Raw genomic sequence first — 13458 nt, forward strand, 5'->3', positions numbered from 1 at the left:
TGAATGAGGGACAGCTGGACAGTGAGTCGTTTTAAGAGTCGAGTGCTGCTTTGTCAGGTAAGGCTGAGCAGCGGGCTGTTTTTCGTGGAGCAGTGGACATTGTTAAGTGCTTGTACGGGGAATGAAAGTGGGGCTTTTGAATTGAGCAATTATAAGACTTTGGAGTAATCAACGCAGGACGCTTTGCTGTGGATTTAGGTGGTGCATTTGTGTGCTTTTTTTGGACTCTTTGTGGGCATCGGGACGCCGGTGCCCACGGACTGTGTTTGCAACCCACGGGAGGGTCTTGGCGACTGCTGGATGGAGGGAACTTTTGACGATTGTTTTAACGGTGTGCGAGCGCGCACGTGTGTGTGTGTGTGCGTGTGTGTGTGTGAGCGTGTGCCTGGGAGGGATAATCGCTATGATTGAGTGTTTGATGTCGTGGGTGGGTTTATAGGGAATGTTTTAAAAATGTATGGAATATATTATATTTAAGCCATATACAGTAGCCTGATTAGTTATTAGTGGTTTGCTGTGTTTTTGTTACTGAGCTTGATGGTCATTTATGAATTGAGGTGTGCTAATGTAGCCTATTTATTTTTATAAGCGTATAGCCTATTTATCCCTTGTGGGCCTTGTGGGTGTGTGCAATATTGTGTGATGCTTCTTGTAGCTATTGGCTTGGTGCTCGATAGAATGGTTAACATTCCCTTATTCCCCCGATTCGCCTCAATCTAGTATTTTATGAGATATTGTTAATAATAAAAAATATTTGCTGCTTCTCTATAATCTTGCTGTGTGCGTGTCTTGTGTGGAATCTTGGAGACGACAACCGGACCTTACCGGTTTAAGAAAAGGTGGTGGCAGTGTACCTAATCATTAGAAAGTGTTGTCACATTACAATAATATGCCTGATTTATTAAGGTTTAAATAAAAAAAAAAATACAGAGTTGACATGAAGTGAGGACACAACTTTGAATAGCAGTTTTTATGTAAAATAAAGATGTTAAGTTCACTTAGGGTGGAATTCTCCCATTCGCTTCGCTTCGTAAATCGCTTCAGTTTATGTAAAGCACATTGAACTTCTGAATGCCATTTAAATTCAGAAAGAACACAAATCAGTCTTGATTTTGAAAACGTAAGGTGAACTGAATAGCAAAGGCCTAAAATATTGTGTCATCACATAGCCTAACAAAGACTTGAAATTTCACTTTTGCTTCGAAGTTTGTTTATAAAGAATCAAGACGTGCTTGAGGTGTGTAGATTCATAATTTAAAAACTCAGTGTTGAGAAAGAATATTTCAATGGCAGCTGCTGCTCATCAATTTATCTATGCTAATGATTCTGTAGACTGACACCGCAGCTTCAAATACAGTAGAGAATCGAGAGAGACGGGAGAATATAAACTATGATGCTCGACAATAGGCACGTTAAATAGACGTCTGTGCAAATGTGTGTCAAGTTGGAAAGAAATGGACAGATTCGAAAGAAGTAGGCTATGGGATTATGAATTCAAGTTAAAACTGAAGTTTAGTCGGTAAGATCCAATATCCAAAGTGGGTGGTTATAACAGGATTTTCACTATTTAACAATATAGACTCATGGATAAGGTAGCCTAATGTCGGGAAATATGCCACCGTGTGATGAAAAACATGAAGCCGTATCTGCATATTAAGCACCAAATTTGATACTCTAATGTTAATTTGCAACGTTCTGTCTGTTACCTACACATGTATTTAGAACTAGGCCTACTGCCTACACGAGCAATATGCTGTTTCACCTTGTAGTGGCGCTCGACCTTAACCTGTTGAGGAGTACAGTCACAAATATATATATACTGTATGGACCCTTTCAAGAGAGTTCCATTGTCAGCATCATAGTTGGCCCCTCAAGACTTCCTTTTTAACATTCCATATGTTATCTTAATGCAGAGGAAGTAGATTGGGGCCCAAATAGAACACCCAAGCATTGTTTTTGTTTACCTTGTTGAAAGGGTCTATAACATGACGCAACAATTACCCTCAGGGACTTTTCTGCCATTAAACAATTTTAAGAACACTGAAACTATAGAACGTTCGCGTAGAATTCTAGAAGGAGCCAGGAAAATAATTCACTCTCTGGGGAATGGCATTGTCTTAAAGAATTCACTCCTCAACAGGTTAATACAGCCCTCGGGTAGTGCAGCTGAAAAGGTGCTTAAAGGGATACCAGGCAAGCCTGATACTTTTTCTCTATGAAGCTCCCCCTACCATCTGTACTGTACGGTCTGAAGCTCTTTTCCTTTTTCTTTGCATCTTCCGTCAAGGGTTTTCGCTGCTTATTCGCCAGCTCTGCCATTTTACACATGTTTGCAACAATCACTAGCGTTTCGTTAGCCTGCCTCTGTGCTGGGGATGCAGGATGTAAACAGATCCTGCTTCTCGTGATGTCTGAGACTTTGTGATACTGAAGGTCGGCGGGTAGGATACACCGAACTTGCAAGTGGGATATTCTTCCTACAGGCAGTAGGGGCGGGCGAGAGAGCCTTCATTCGTCCCGTAATGAGTAATTTAACCATATACCAACTTACGAAGATGATTAATTAACACAAAAACGTTGCCTGGTGTCCCTTTAAGCCAGTGGCAGAAAGGGTTGTATTGTAGAAATGCCCAGATTTTGGGGTTTCTCCTCCATTGCACGTAATTGACAGATTTAAGCGAAGTGGAGAATTTGCGCAGACTGAAATGCTTTTTTTTTTACTTACGCACCCTTACACAAATGGGAGAATTCCCCCCTTAATGTGACATTTTATATAGTCACTCAATTAATTTCATAGTTATATTTATGCATTTGTTGCACATGGTGAATGTTTAACGTTATGACCTCTTGCTGAGGACAGACTAAATTGCAGTTTTTCAGGGTAACATCTGTATTTTAAGAAATTCCGTGCGTAATATTTCATTCATCCCTCCTGGTCGGGACAGTTGAAACAACATAAGGGGACGAATGAAATTTCTTGAATTTCCCCTTGGGGATCAATAAATTAGCCTATCTATCTATCTATCTCGAAACATACAGTTTTAGCCATATAAACGTCCAACAACTTCGAAATTTTACTACATATCATGAATGGTACTCCCAAAAAGGTTTTATTTTAGATAGATTGTTGCAGGGCGGTTTATACGGATAGTTGCAGGTCTATACGTCTTTGTGCATGTCTGTTAACAACTCATTGCCATCATCGTGAAGCGTGTATGAAGCGGTTTTTGAAATATCATGCCCTGTGGATGATTCTGCCATATTTATACTGTAGCTAGAACGGTAAGCTTTTTACGTGGGTTAGGCCACTGCACATCCAAATAAGTAGGCTTAACAATCCCCCGGCCGTCAGTCTCCATAGGATAACATGGGAACCGACCCCCTACCTCAGTGGTCCCCAAACTTTTTCTTCCGAGGGCCAGCTCACTATGCCTGGCTCTAAGAGAGGGCCAGAGACTCGGAGTATATCAGTAACCATAAATAGCTTAGCGCTGTGAACAAAGGCAGTCTACCTTAGTTGAATATTCCATTACATTTAATCTGTAGGCTATTGCAATTTAATACCATTGTTATCTGTGTTTATATTGCCATCATGCCATATCAGTGTAAAATGTAGCTCAAATGAAATAGTAATAATAGCACTCAAAACTATAAGCAGGGAGTCCCAAGAGTATATTTTGAACTCTGAACTTTGCATAGGCTACACAGCTCAAGTTGTGAACAAGCAATATCCTACAAATAATTTAAAGTTCTCAAACTATGAGTTTTATGAAGTGGTGGCAGAAACATCTGAAATGACCACCATTCTAACTTTCACTCACCTGATGAGAACTTTGTGAACTCTGTATGCACATTTGAACGAGTGAATAAAAAATATAAATAATTATACCAGAAAGTTCCAGAATTATGACTTGAATAGAAGTTAGTTAGTTATAAACAATTAATTGATACATTTTTAGAATACTTTGAGCACTGATGCAGTCAGCAGAGGCCTCTTACATTGTTTGCAGGTAGGCCTACTATACATTTCATTCCGTTTTCGATGGCAAACGCGAAACAGCGCCAAAACAACCACCAGTGGACAAAAAGAGTATTACATGTGTACTGTTAAGACCCGCCATAGAGAATGAATGGGGGAAATTACAGAGGTTATAGTTTGACGATGTCGTACTCCCGTGCGGGCCGGATCCTATATACCACGGACATGTTTTGGGGGGTCACCTAAAATAAGGTGGCAGGCCGTAGTTTGGGGACCACTGCCCTACCTGGTGGGCCCAAATGTATTTTCATCTTCCTAAAACTGTTTTCCATATCTCACCTCCATAAATGATTGTTTAGACACAGATATTTGTGCATTTAATTAAAATATATGGACTTACAGCCTGGTCGGGACGTCCCGACACAGACATATGTCACTATCTTGTTTTGCTTTCCATGTAAACATGCATGCGATATGAAAGTCTGGGATTGTGTAGAACACTAAATGGTCTACAGCTTTAAGTCAAACCTTTAAATGAAAAACACTCATTGATAATCGAAAAAATGTAACCGCTAATGAAGTTTACTTTTGCGCATCAAAACTCGTTTATCGCCAGTAACTCTGTGATAAAATGACATAGCAGGGAGATATTTGGCTGATAGAAGGAGGTTAACATGCTCTATGTTTTGACCGAAGGACGTCGGTCTATCATCATTACACTTGGAGAAAACTGGATTGTTTCATTCATCCAGTGTTTCATTCGTCCCGGCTCTCCCCTACATTAGATAGCTTAATGTTTTTATAATATTCTGCTAGTCAGGTCAGCAGAGAAAATCATTCGTGTCTCACTCATAGACAGTAAAAGAAATGGACGAACAGACTCCGTCGTTTTCAATGGGAGGGCACTGAGTCAAATAGAACGATTTTTCAGTTGGTCCCCCCAGTACTGCGCAGCCTCACACTTAACTTCGTGACGATAGCCATAGAACTGAATCTTGTAACTCATATGATAGACACACAGAAATTCTTCTCACATTTCCTTCGCCTTCAAAGTTAAACATTTATTTATGTATTATTATTATTAATATCATCCTCACCAAGTCGTGTTAATGTTGAAGCTACCATACATGATCATCTTCAAAAACAGTCATGCTAAAACAAAACAAAAAAGTTATAGCCTTGAAGCTATTTTCTTTCCACTTTTCCGACCTACGGTCAATCCATCGAAAACCTCTAAAATGATGAAATGATTACTGCCGTTTTTTTTTGTTTTTTTTTTTTTAATTAGGTTGCCTCTGTGTAATGCTTCACCTTAACATACGGTCGTGTATGCTAGGTTTTGCTTACGAGTTACCGTCATAGACAGTAAGGTGGACTGAGCTTCTTATCCAAACAATACGGTGATCTCCCTACGGCGCGAAAGAGAGATTACGTCAAAGCTAGCTTCCCTCCAACCAAACAAGCTAACCATTCTTCTTACGGGTAACCAACATTACGGACGAGGTAGTGGAGTCTGTTTTGCCTTTGTAGTGTTTATGTTGATTACACAAAAGCTACAATATCAGCACATGATATATGTTATATGAAGTTATGGTATTTCAAAAAAATCCTAGAATGAATGGACTTCTATGGGAGTTAGCAGAGAGGTGGTCCCTCCAGCCTACGTCGATTCTTCTACTTCCGGGAATTCGCCTGCCCCCTTGGTCTCACTGCCTCATCAGGAAGACATTTACCCAGAGTGCTGTGTGCGGAGAGCAGAGGGCATAGAGCTGGTAAGTCCCGCCCTTTCCGCTATCCTCGCTGGACCTCTAGACTGAAAAATCGTTAATGCAAGTGAATGTGAGAAAATCATTATTTTCTGGTCCCGTTTGAATTTTGCAATGAATGTGAACATATGTTGTCTGTGAATTTTTAATATAAATTTTCGTGTAAAGATTGCTACAATTGAGCGGGTAGAAGTTTGATGCGGTTAAACTTTGTGTGAGAGCACTTTGTTGCTACAACTTTCCGCTAGACGACAGCTAACTAGTTTCCCATAACAACCATCAGTTGGTCGAGATGTAGAGGGTTATTAAGATCGACTTTGAACACAGTGAACCATACAACTTTACAATCACACTGTATCATAGTGTTAATGTATTGAGTGAAGCTAGACATGTTTCGAATATTTTTGTTACCATGTGTGTTTATTCCTGCCGTTACAAAAACTAGCATTTCAGTTAATGTTAGCGATTAGAGCTAGCTCACGTCACAGGTGACATGTAGTCTTTCTCGTTATGTCTTTTCCACAACTGATAGCCGAAGAATCATATAATGTACTGTCAAACTCGTAACATGAAAAATTATATAAAAAATTCACAGACAACATATGTTCACATTCATGGCACAATTTAAACGGGACCAGAAAATAATTATTTTCTCACATTCACTTGCATTGACGATTTTTCAATCTAGAGGTCCTCTGGGGGTTTAGCGGATGGGCGGAAGGACCCCACCCATCCTTCTCATGGCCTGTTCACCCTCATGCCAAAAGACTCCGATGCAAGAGAGCAAGGACTACCCGGCTGCTAGCTTTCCCCCACATAACAGTGATATCAGACGTGCTGAACCAGAGAGTGTGAATTAAATTGAACCAACTTATTTATCTATTTGTAGTCATATTCGTTTTTAACCAATCCTAGTCCTGTTTTAACCTATTTATAGGCTACACTTTAGCATTAGCATAATTTATTTGATGTGTGAAACACAATCTCGTTTTTATGTCAAGTCAAGTCAAGTCAAGTCGGCTTTTATTGTCAATTTCTTTACATGCACTGGTCATACAAAGAATTGAAATTTCGTTTCTTACTTTCCCATGCAGACATAGACATGCTTTAAATACAGACATAGACATACTATAGACATAGCCATAGACAATAAACATTAAATTAAAGTGCAAGACTGAAATATAGAACATGTATGTATCAAAATAGAAATATAGGACATATATATAAAAAAAATAGAGGTAGTTGTGTTGTATATTTATATAGTCTTAACAGTTACATGAAGTTTAAACTTGTGCTTGTGTGACCTGTATATTTACATTGATATGCAGTATGCAGTAATTTCAAGTATATCAGGCTTGATGTGAAGCAGCAACACGTTAGGCTGCGCAGTCACAGTGCAGTTCCACAGGGCGGTGTTGGGGGGGGGGGGGGGTTAGGGTAGACAGGATCCTAGTGGGTAGAGTGTTCAGCATCCTGATTGCTTGGTGGATGAAGCTACTTGCCAGTCTGGTGGTGCGGGAGCGGAGGCTCCTGTACTGCATTCCAGAGGGCAGGAGGCTGAACAGTTCGTGTGCAGGGTGGGTTGTATCCTTGACAATCATTAGTGCTTTGCGGGTGAGGCGGGTGGTGTAAATGTCCTGCAGGGAGGGGAGTGGTGCTCCAATGATCCTCTTAGCTGTGTTAACAGTGCGCTGGAGGGTCTTCCTGTCCTGATCTGTGCAGCTTCCGCCCCACACTGTGATGCTGCTGGAGACGATGCTCTCGATGGTCCCTCTGTAGAATGTAGTCATGACAGGAGGCGTGGCACTTGCCTTCTTCAATTTGCGCAAGAAGTAGAGGCGCTGCTGGGCTTTCTTCGCCAGTGATGCTGTGTTGGTGGTCCAGGAGAGGTCGTCGCTGATGTGCACCCCCAGAAATTTTGTGCTGCTCACTCTCTCCACAGCATCTCCGTCGATGGACAGTGGTGGCAGTTGTTTGTGGCCTCTCTGAAAGTTGACAACAATCTCCTTGGTCTTGCTGACATTTAGCAGGAGGTTGTTGTCTTTGCACCATTTAGCCAGCAGGTCTACTTCTTCTCTGTAGTGAGCCTCATCGCCCTTAAGTGATGAGGCCCACCAGTGTTGTGTCGTCCGCAAACTTCACCAGATGGTTGGAGCTGTGAGTGGTTGTACAGTCATGTGTTAGCAGTGTGAAGAGCAGGGGGCTGAGCACACACCCTTGAGGGGCCCCCGTGCTCAGGGTCAGAGTGCTTGAGGTGTTGTCCCCGACACGTACTGCTTGTGGTCTCTGCAACAGGAAGTCCAGCAGCCAGTTGCAGAGGGAGGTACTGAATCCTAGCTTGTCCAGTTTGCTGATGAGTTGTTGTGGTATTATGGTATTGAATGCTGAACTGAAGTCTATGAACAGCATTCTCACATATGAGTCTTTATTGTCTAAGTGGGTGAGGGCTGGATGGAGGGCAGAGCAGATTGCATCCTCCGTGGATCGTTTGGCTCGGTATGCAAACTGGAAGGGGTCCAGGGTGGGGGGTAGGGTGGCTTTGATGTGTGACATGACTAGCCGTTCGAAGCACTTCATGATTATGGGCGTGAGTGCTACAGGACGGTAGTCATTGAAGCATGATGGTGATGATTTCTTTGGAACGGGTATGATGGTGGCAGTTTTGAAAAGTGATGGGATGACTGCTTGCTCCAGAGAGGTGTTGAAAATGTTTGTAAAAACATCCTTCAGCTCTTCTGCACAGTCCTTCAACACTCGTCCTGGTATGTTGTCTGGGCCTGCTGCTTTGCGTGGGTTAATGGTGGCTAGTGTCCTCTTCACGCTGGCAGAGGACAGGTACAGGGGTTGGTCGTGGGGGGGAGGTGGGGTTTTCTGTGGGTGAGTGTCATTTTGTGCTTCAAAACGGGCGAAAAAACTGTTCAGGTCATTTAGCAGAGAGGTGTTGTTCTCACAGCTCCGTGGCGCAGGCTTGTAGTCAGTGATGGCCTGTATGCCCTGCCATAGGCTCTGTGCATCTCTGCTGTCTTTGAAGTGTGTTGTTATTTTGTCTGTGTAATCCTTTTTTGCCTTCCTGATGCCCTGGGACAGGTTAGCCCTCGCTGTTCTTAGGCCAGCTACATCTCCAGCTCTGAAGGCTTTGTCTCTGGCCCTCAGCAGTCTGTGGACGTCTCCTGTCAGCCATGGCTTCTGGTTGGCCCGAGTGGTGATGTGTTTTATTTCTGTAACATCATCGATGCATTTGGTGATGTAGGAGGTCACAGTGTCTGTGTATTCCTCAATGTCAATGTGGTTGTTGTGGGTGGCAGCTGTTTTGAAGATATCCCAGTCTGTTGTTTCAAAGTAGTCCTGAAAGTTGTGAGACGGCCCCCTCCGGCCACATTCTCACCTCCTTCAGAACCGGTTTGGTGACTTTTGCTCTTTGTCTGTATCGGGGCAGCAGCAGGATGCTAATGTGGTCTGATTGCCCGATGTGGGGGAGGGGTTTGGCTTTGTAGGCTTCTTTCTGTGGGGTATAAACAAGGTCCAGGGTGTTTTGTCCTCTTGTTGGGAAGTTTACATGTTGGTGAAATTTTGGTAGTACAGTTTTGAGATTGGCGTGATTGAAGTCTCCAGCGATGATTGTGAAGGCATCCGGGTGTTCACTTTGTTGTTCACTGACGGCCCGATACAGCTCATTCAGTGCCATGCTCCTGTCACTGTTTTTGTTGCTGGGGGGATGTACACCGCGACCAGCAGAATCGCGGTGAATTCCCTGGGGAGGTAGAAGGGTCGGCACTTAATTATCATAAACTCCGCCAGTGGAGAGCAGTGTCTGTGTACTACCGTAGCATCTCGGCACCAAGCATCATATGTGTAAACACAAACTCCTCCACCACGTCTTTTGTCTGCTGTGAGTTCATTCTTATGTGAACCATAAGAATGACGAATAAACTCTATGTAGGCCTGTCTATATTTTTTCTGTAGGCCTGTGGATTGTTACAACTCTCTATTTGATATATGATTCTGGGTAGAACCAGAGTAACAAGTAATAACTATCAACTTTTATTTTGAAAACGAAGAACGGCGGCCATATTCAAACTGCCGTTATTGTCGTGGGCTACACGCAGCTTTCAGTGTTCCACAAAACTCAGAAATCGGAATTTCCGACTAAATCCCATTTTAGTCAAACTGGTTGATCGACATTGCACCACGTCCTTATAGAAAACAAAATACAGAACAGCACTCGGCCGTAGTTCCTGCTCGTGACCTTAAGTAAATGCCCAACTTTAAAATCGGAACTAAGAAACTGGTAACAGCTTGGAACGCTGCATTAGAGAATTTCCGTATACAGACTGGTGTGGTCTAGGCATAGGGTCTAGGCTAGGCTAGGGCATTGCGACAGCGTCTTATTGACATTTTGGCACTTGAAAGACTATTTACGAAAGTGCATGTGCTCTTTATCGGTTAGTAGGAACTGTTCTGACATCGTAATAAATCACTTAACAATCAGTATGTTACTGACAATGTCACAAGATCGCTCCAGAGCATTTTTGAGAATAAGCGTCTGTAACGTCTGAGTGAAATGCGACAGACCGCGCTGTCCAAGTGCTCCCTGAACTACTTACACCCTTGTTCCAGGAGGTAGCCGTTAAGCAAGACAAGTCAAGTAAGATTGATTACAACACCGGTTATTTTTCTTTGTTTATTTACTATATCATATTTTGAGTTTAGACTAGTATTTTCACGATATCATTAGATCTAGCCTGTCCTGCAAGTAGCCGATCATAATGAAAATTCCTCCATCACCAGGAAGCTAGCAATCTAGCATGGGATTTCAGACTGGGGCCAACACAACAAGTTAGGTAGAAACTGAGTGGGCTATAATAGGCTGCTATCAGGGGTCTCGAGTTTCATGCATTGACCGCGACGACCTCATGCCATGCATTTTCTTACGCTACCTTCGATCGTCTGATATTCCTCCCATGTTTGTATTCTATCCTATACTGGTGTTACGGTGCAGATCCACTTTCGCGACACGGCTGAGGCGTGACCCTTGTTCAGAGGTGTGTGGGCTTAAAATGTGAATTTGCAGCTAGTCAGTTATTTTAACTTAGTCTGGCTTTCACCAGACCAAGCTCAATCTTTTAAGATTGGAAAAAGAAGGAAAAAGAAATCGCCGGCAGATCAGGGTTCACCCAGCCTACTTTTAACTTGTCTTCTGTTTCTCACAAATGTACAACCATTTTAGGAATGTAGCATATCAGTATTCGAAAATATTAATAGCCAATACAAACAATGCAAGCCGTTTCAAAATCGTTCTATTTAAATTACTCAATGCAATCTCAAATCCGCACCAGAAACACCAACAGTCTAGCCTAGAAATCTAGACGCACCCTAGCGGCAGCAAATGTAACTTGCAGCCAGGGTTGTCTAGCAACTCTGTTGGCTTGCGAGCTGGAAAAACCAAACTTCGGTCAGGCCAATCACATCTTTAGAGTCGGTGGATGGGTTTAACATAATAACGGCAGAGTTGCGACGGTTCCGCGTGAATTCCCTGCTACTTGAAAACAAAGAAGATGGATGCTGGTGCTGAACAGCTGTCTTTGAATGGCGACTCAAGTTAAGCTTTTTTTTAATTTGGCAAAAGTTTGAACAACTAGCCAACGCATGGAACCCATGAGTTGTAGCGCTATCTTATTGCGCCTAGAGGGAATTTGAAAGACAGCCGTTTATCTCGCCCCTCCCAGACCCTACATCTTGATGTTTCTTGATCTCATCTTGATCTTTCTCCAAATCCTAGTTTCGTTTGTATTATGGAATCCTAGGTAGTCATGGAAGAGATCGTTTAACATTAATTTGTTTTGAGAACCAAAGTTTCACAGGCACTGTTGTCGTACAACAAGGGACCTACAACCTTGTCATTGGATAGTCGCATCGTGTTCAATGGATTAATTTAAAGATGGGCATCGCCCAAGCGCCAACATTCTAATCTGAACAATGAAGCCCAACCGGAAGTTTGAAAAACTGCAATACATCGAAAATCCACTTGGGACTGGACCCAAATGTCCATAGACTCCCATGTTAAAATGTCTGTTTTCACAGCGTAAATTCATGCTTTTAAAGCCTTGTCCCATGGACTTTTTTTTTTTACTTTTCGGTAGTTTCCCAGTGCCTGACAACTGAGGGGGGTGAATTTTTTTTTCTAACTCGTTAGTTTAGATCGCATAGTTGGCAAGTCTGACAGAATGTTTAATGTTTACAACTCTCATGCCCCTCCCCCACTACCACCGAGCACCCTCTCATTGAGGTTGTGCTCGTCAGTGCGCACCAGACTGAACCAGACTGTGATTGACAGTCAGATCTCACACAGCCCTGCTCTGATTGGACCAGAAGAACCGGGAGCTGTGGATTTTTGCAAAACAAATAACAGCCTCTAGGTGGAGGTAGAAGTGCGTTTTTTTTTTCTGAAACGGGCTGATTTATGTTGTTTTGTCGGAGCATTGTGTCGGTTTCAGTGAATTTGATCAAAAAAATCTTGCCAACTGCAGCTTTAATCAAAATAATTAATGATGTACAACTAATACCCCACTACGATTTTGTTATCAATTCACGCCAACACGTTGACACAAATTAAGTAAATTAAGGTTACAATGAAATGGCTGCCACTGAGCATATGAGATGGGTAACGTTAATCACAAAAAAATAAAGGCAAAGATACATTTTTGTCAGTAGTGAGTTGCTGAACCTGTAAACTGCTAGGTTACTCTACGTGAGATAGTGAACCTGTAACGTTAAGCTGCTAAATTACTCTACGTTATTTTACCGTAAGCAAGGGAAGGATAGCTAACATTAGTTTATTTTACCTAGAAGCTGCAAACTCAACTCTTCATTCTCAACTTTTCAACCGTTCACCCGAATATTACCTTTCAGGATACAAAATAAGGTGCCTGAACATGGCATTAAGAAACATAAATGAACTTACCAGCAAATTTATGTTACGTTATGTTAAGTCTGTGCCAGTCCATCTTGTAGGCCTAACGTTACAGATAGCTGAGGCTGCTTGGCTGAAGAGGCGGGTCCACCGGCCGGCTCAGTCTCACACAAAGCCCCACCCCTTTACCCATACATGGATGTGGGCGGAGTTAGGATTTCCCAAGATTTTCCAAAATGGCACCGCCCATAAACCTTTTCGCTGTGCTGGTGCGTTAAAGACGCTTGAAAAGACAACAGAAGTGCTACAGTACACGCAGAAGTAGATCTGCACCGTTAGAGCACCGTTAATGGGAATTATCCCACTTCCCAGTGCAAACAAACCAGAAAAACTACTGTCTTTCTCTATTGAAAGCCTGCTGAGTTTTAAGTCTAAGTGTGTTATTTAAAATGGTCCTGACAGTGGTAACGGTGGGTAGTTATACCAAAGTCCTTTTAGGCAAGTCCCTCCACTCTGAGGCCATACCAAGAGCTTTTTGGGCAGTCGTCGGTCATCCTATTCAGCAGAAATGCGCGTGCGAAAGGCTTCACGACACCAATCTTGCTCCAGCAGCGAATTCACAACACATGATTGGGAAGATGTCACACCATATGATTGGCTCAATGTATTCACATCACACCACTTGATTGGCTTAATGTATTCACATGTCGACGTTTTGCCAAGGAAGGGGTGGGATATGTGTAGACAACGGCCATATTGACGTTACAAACTAACCCCATGCATTTCTATGGAGGATTTTTTGA

At 42.5% G+C, this 13458-nt stretch overlaps 1 protein-coding gene across 2 annotated transcripts in view; it reads left to right on the plus strand.

The window, feature by feature from the left end:
* Positions 1-9858: 9858 nt before the first annotated feature.
* usp30 (ubiquitin specific peptidase 30) overlaps positions 9859-13458 on the plus strand; it is a 35086-nt gene continuing 31486 nt past the window's right edge. Inside the window, exon 1 of one of the 2 annotated variants that reach the window (XM_042101415.1) lies at positions 9859-10385. The gene's annotated coding sequence lies outside the window, so the exon portion shown is untranslated. Of the gene's footprint in view, positions 10391-13458 lie in introns of both variants that reach the window. The other variant, XM_042101414.1, reaches the window with a different exon arrangement.

The sequence above is a fragment of the Alosa sapidissima genome, chromosome 8 (genome assembly GCF_018492685.1).
Source record: "Alosa sapidissima isolate fAloSap1 chromosome 8, fAloSap1.pri, whole genome shotgun sequence".
In the NCBI taxonomy this organism is placed as follows: Eukaryota; Metazoa; Chordata; class Actinopteri; order Clupeiformes; family Clupeidae; genus Alosa; species Alosa sapidissima.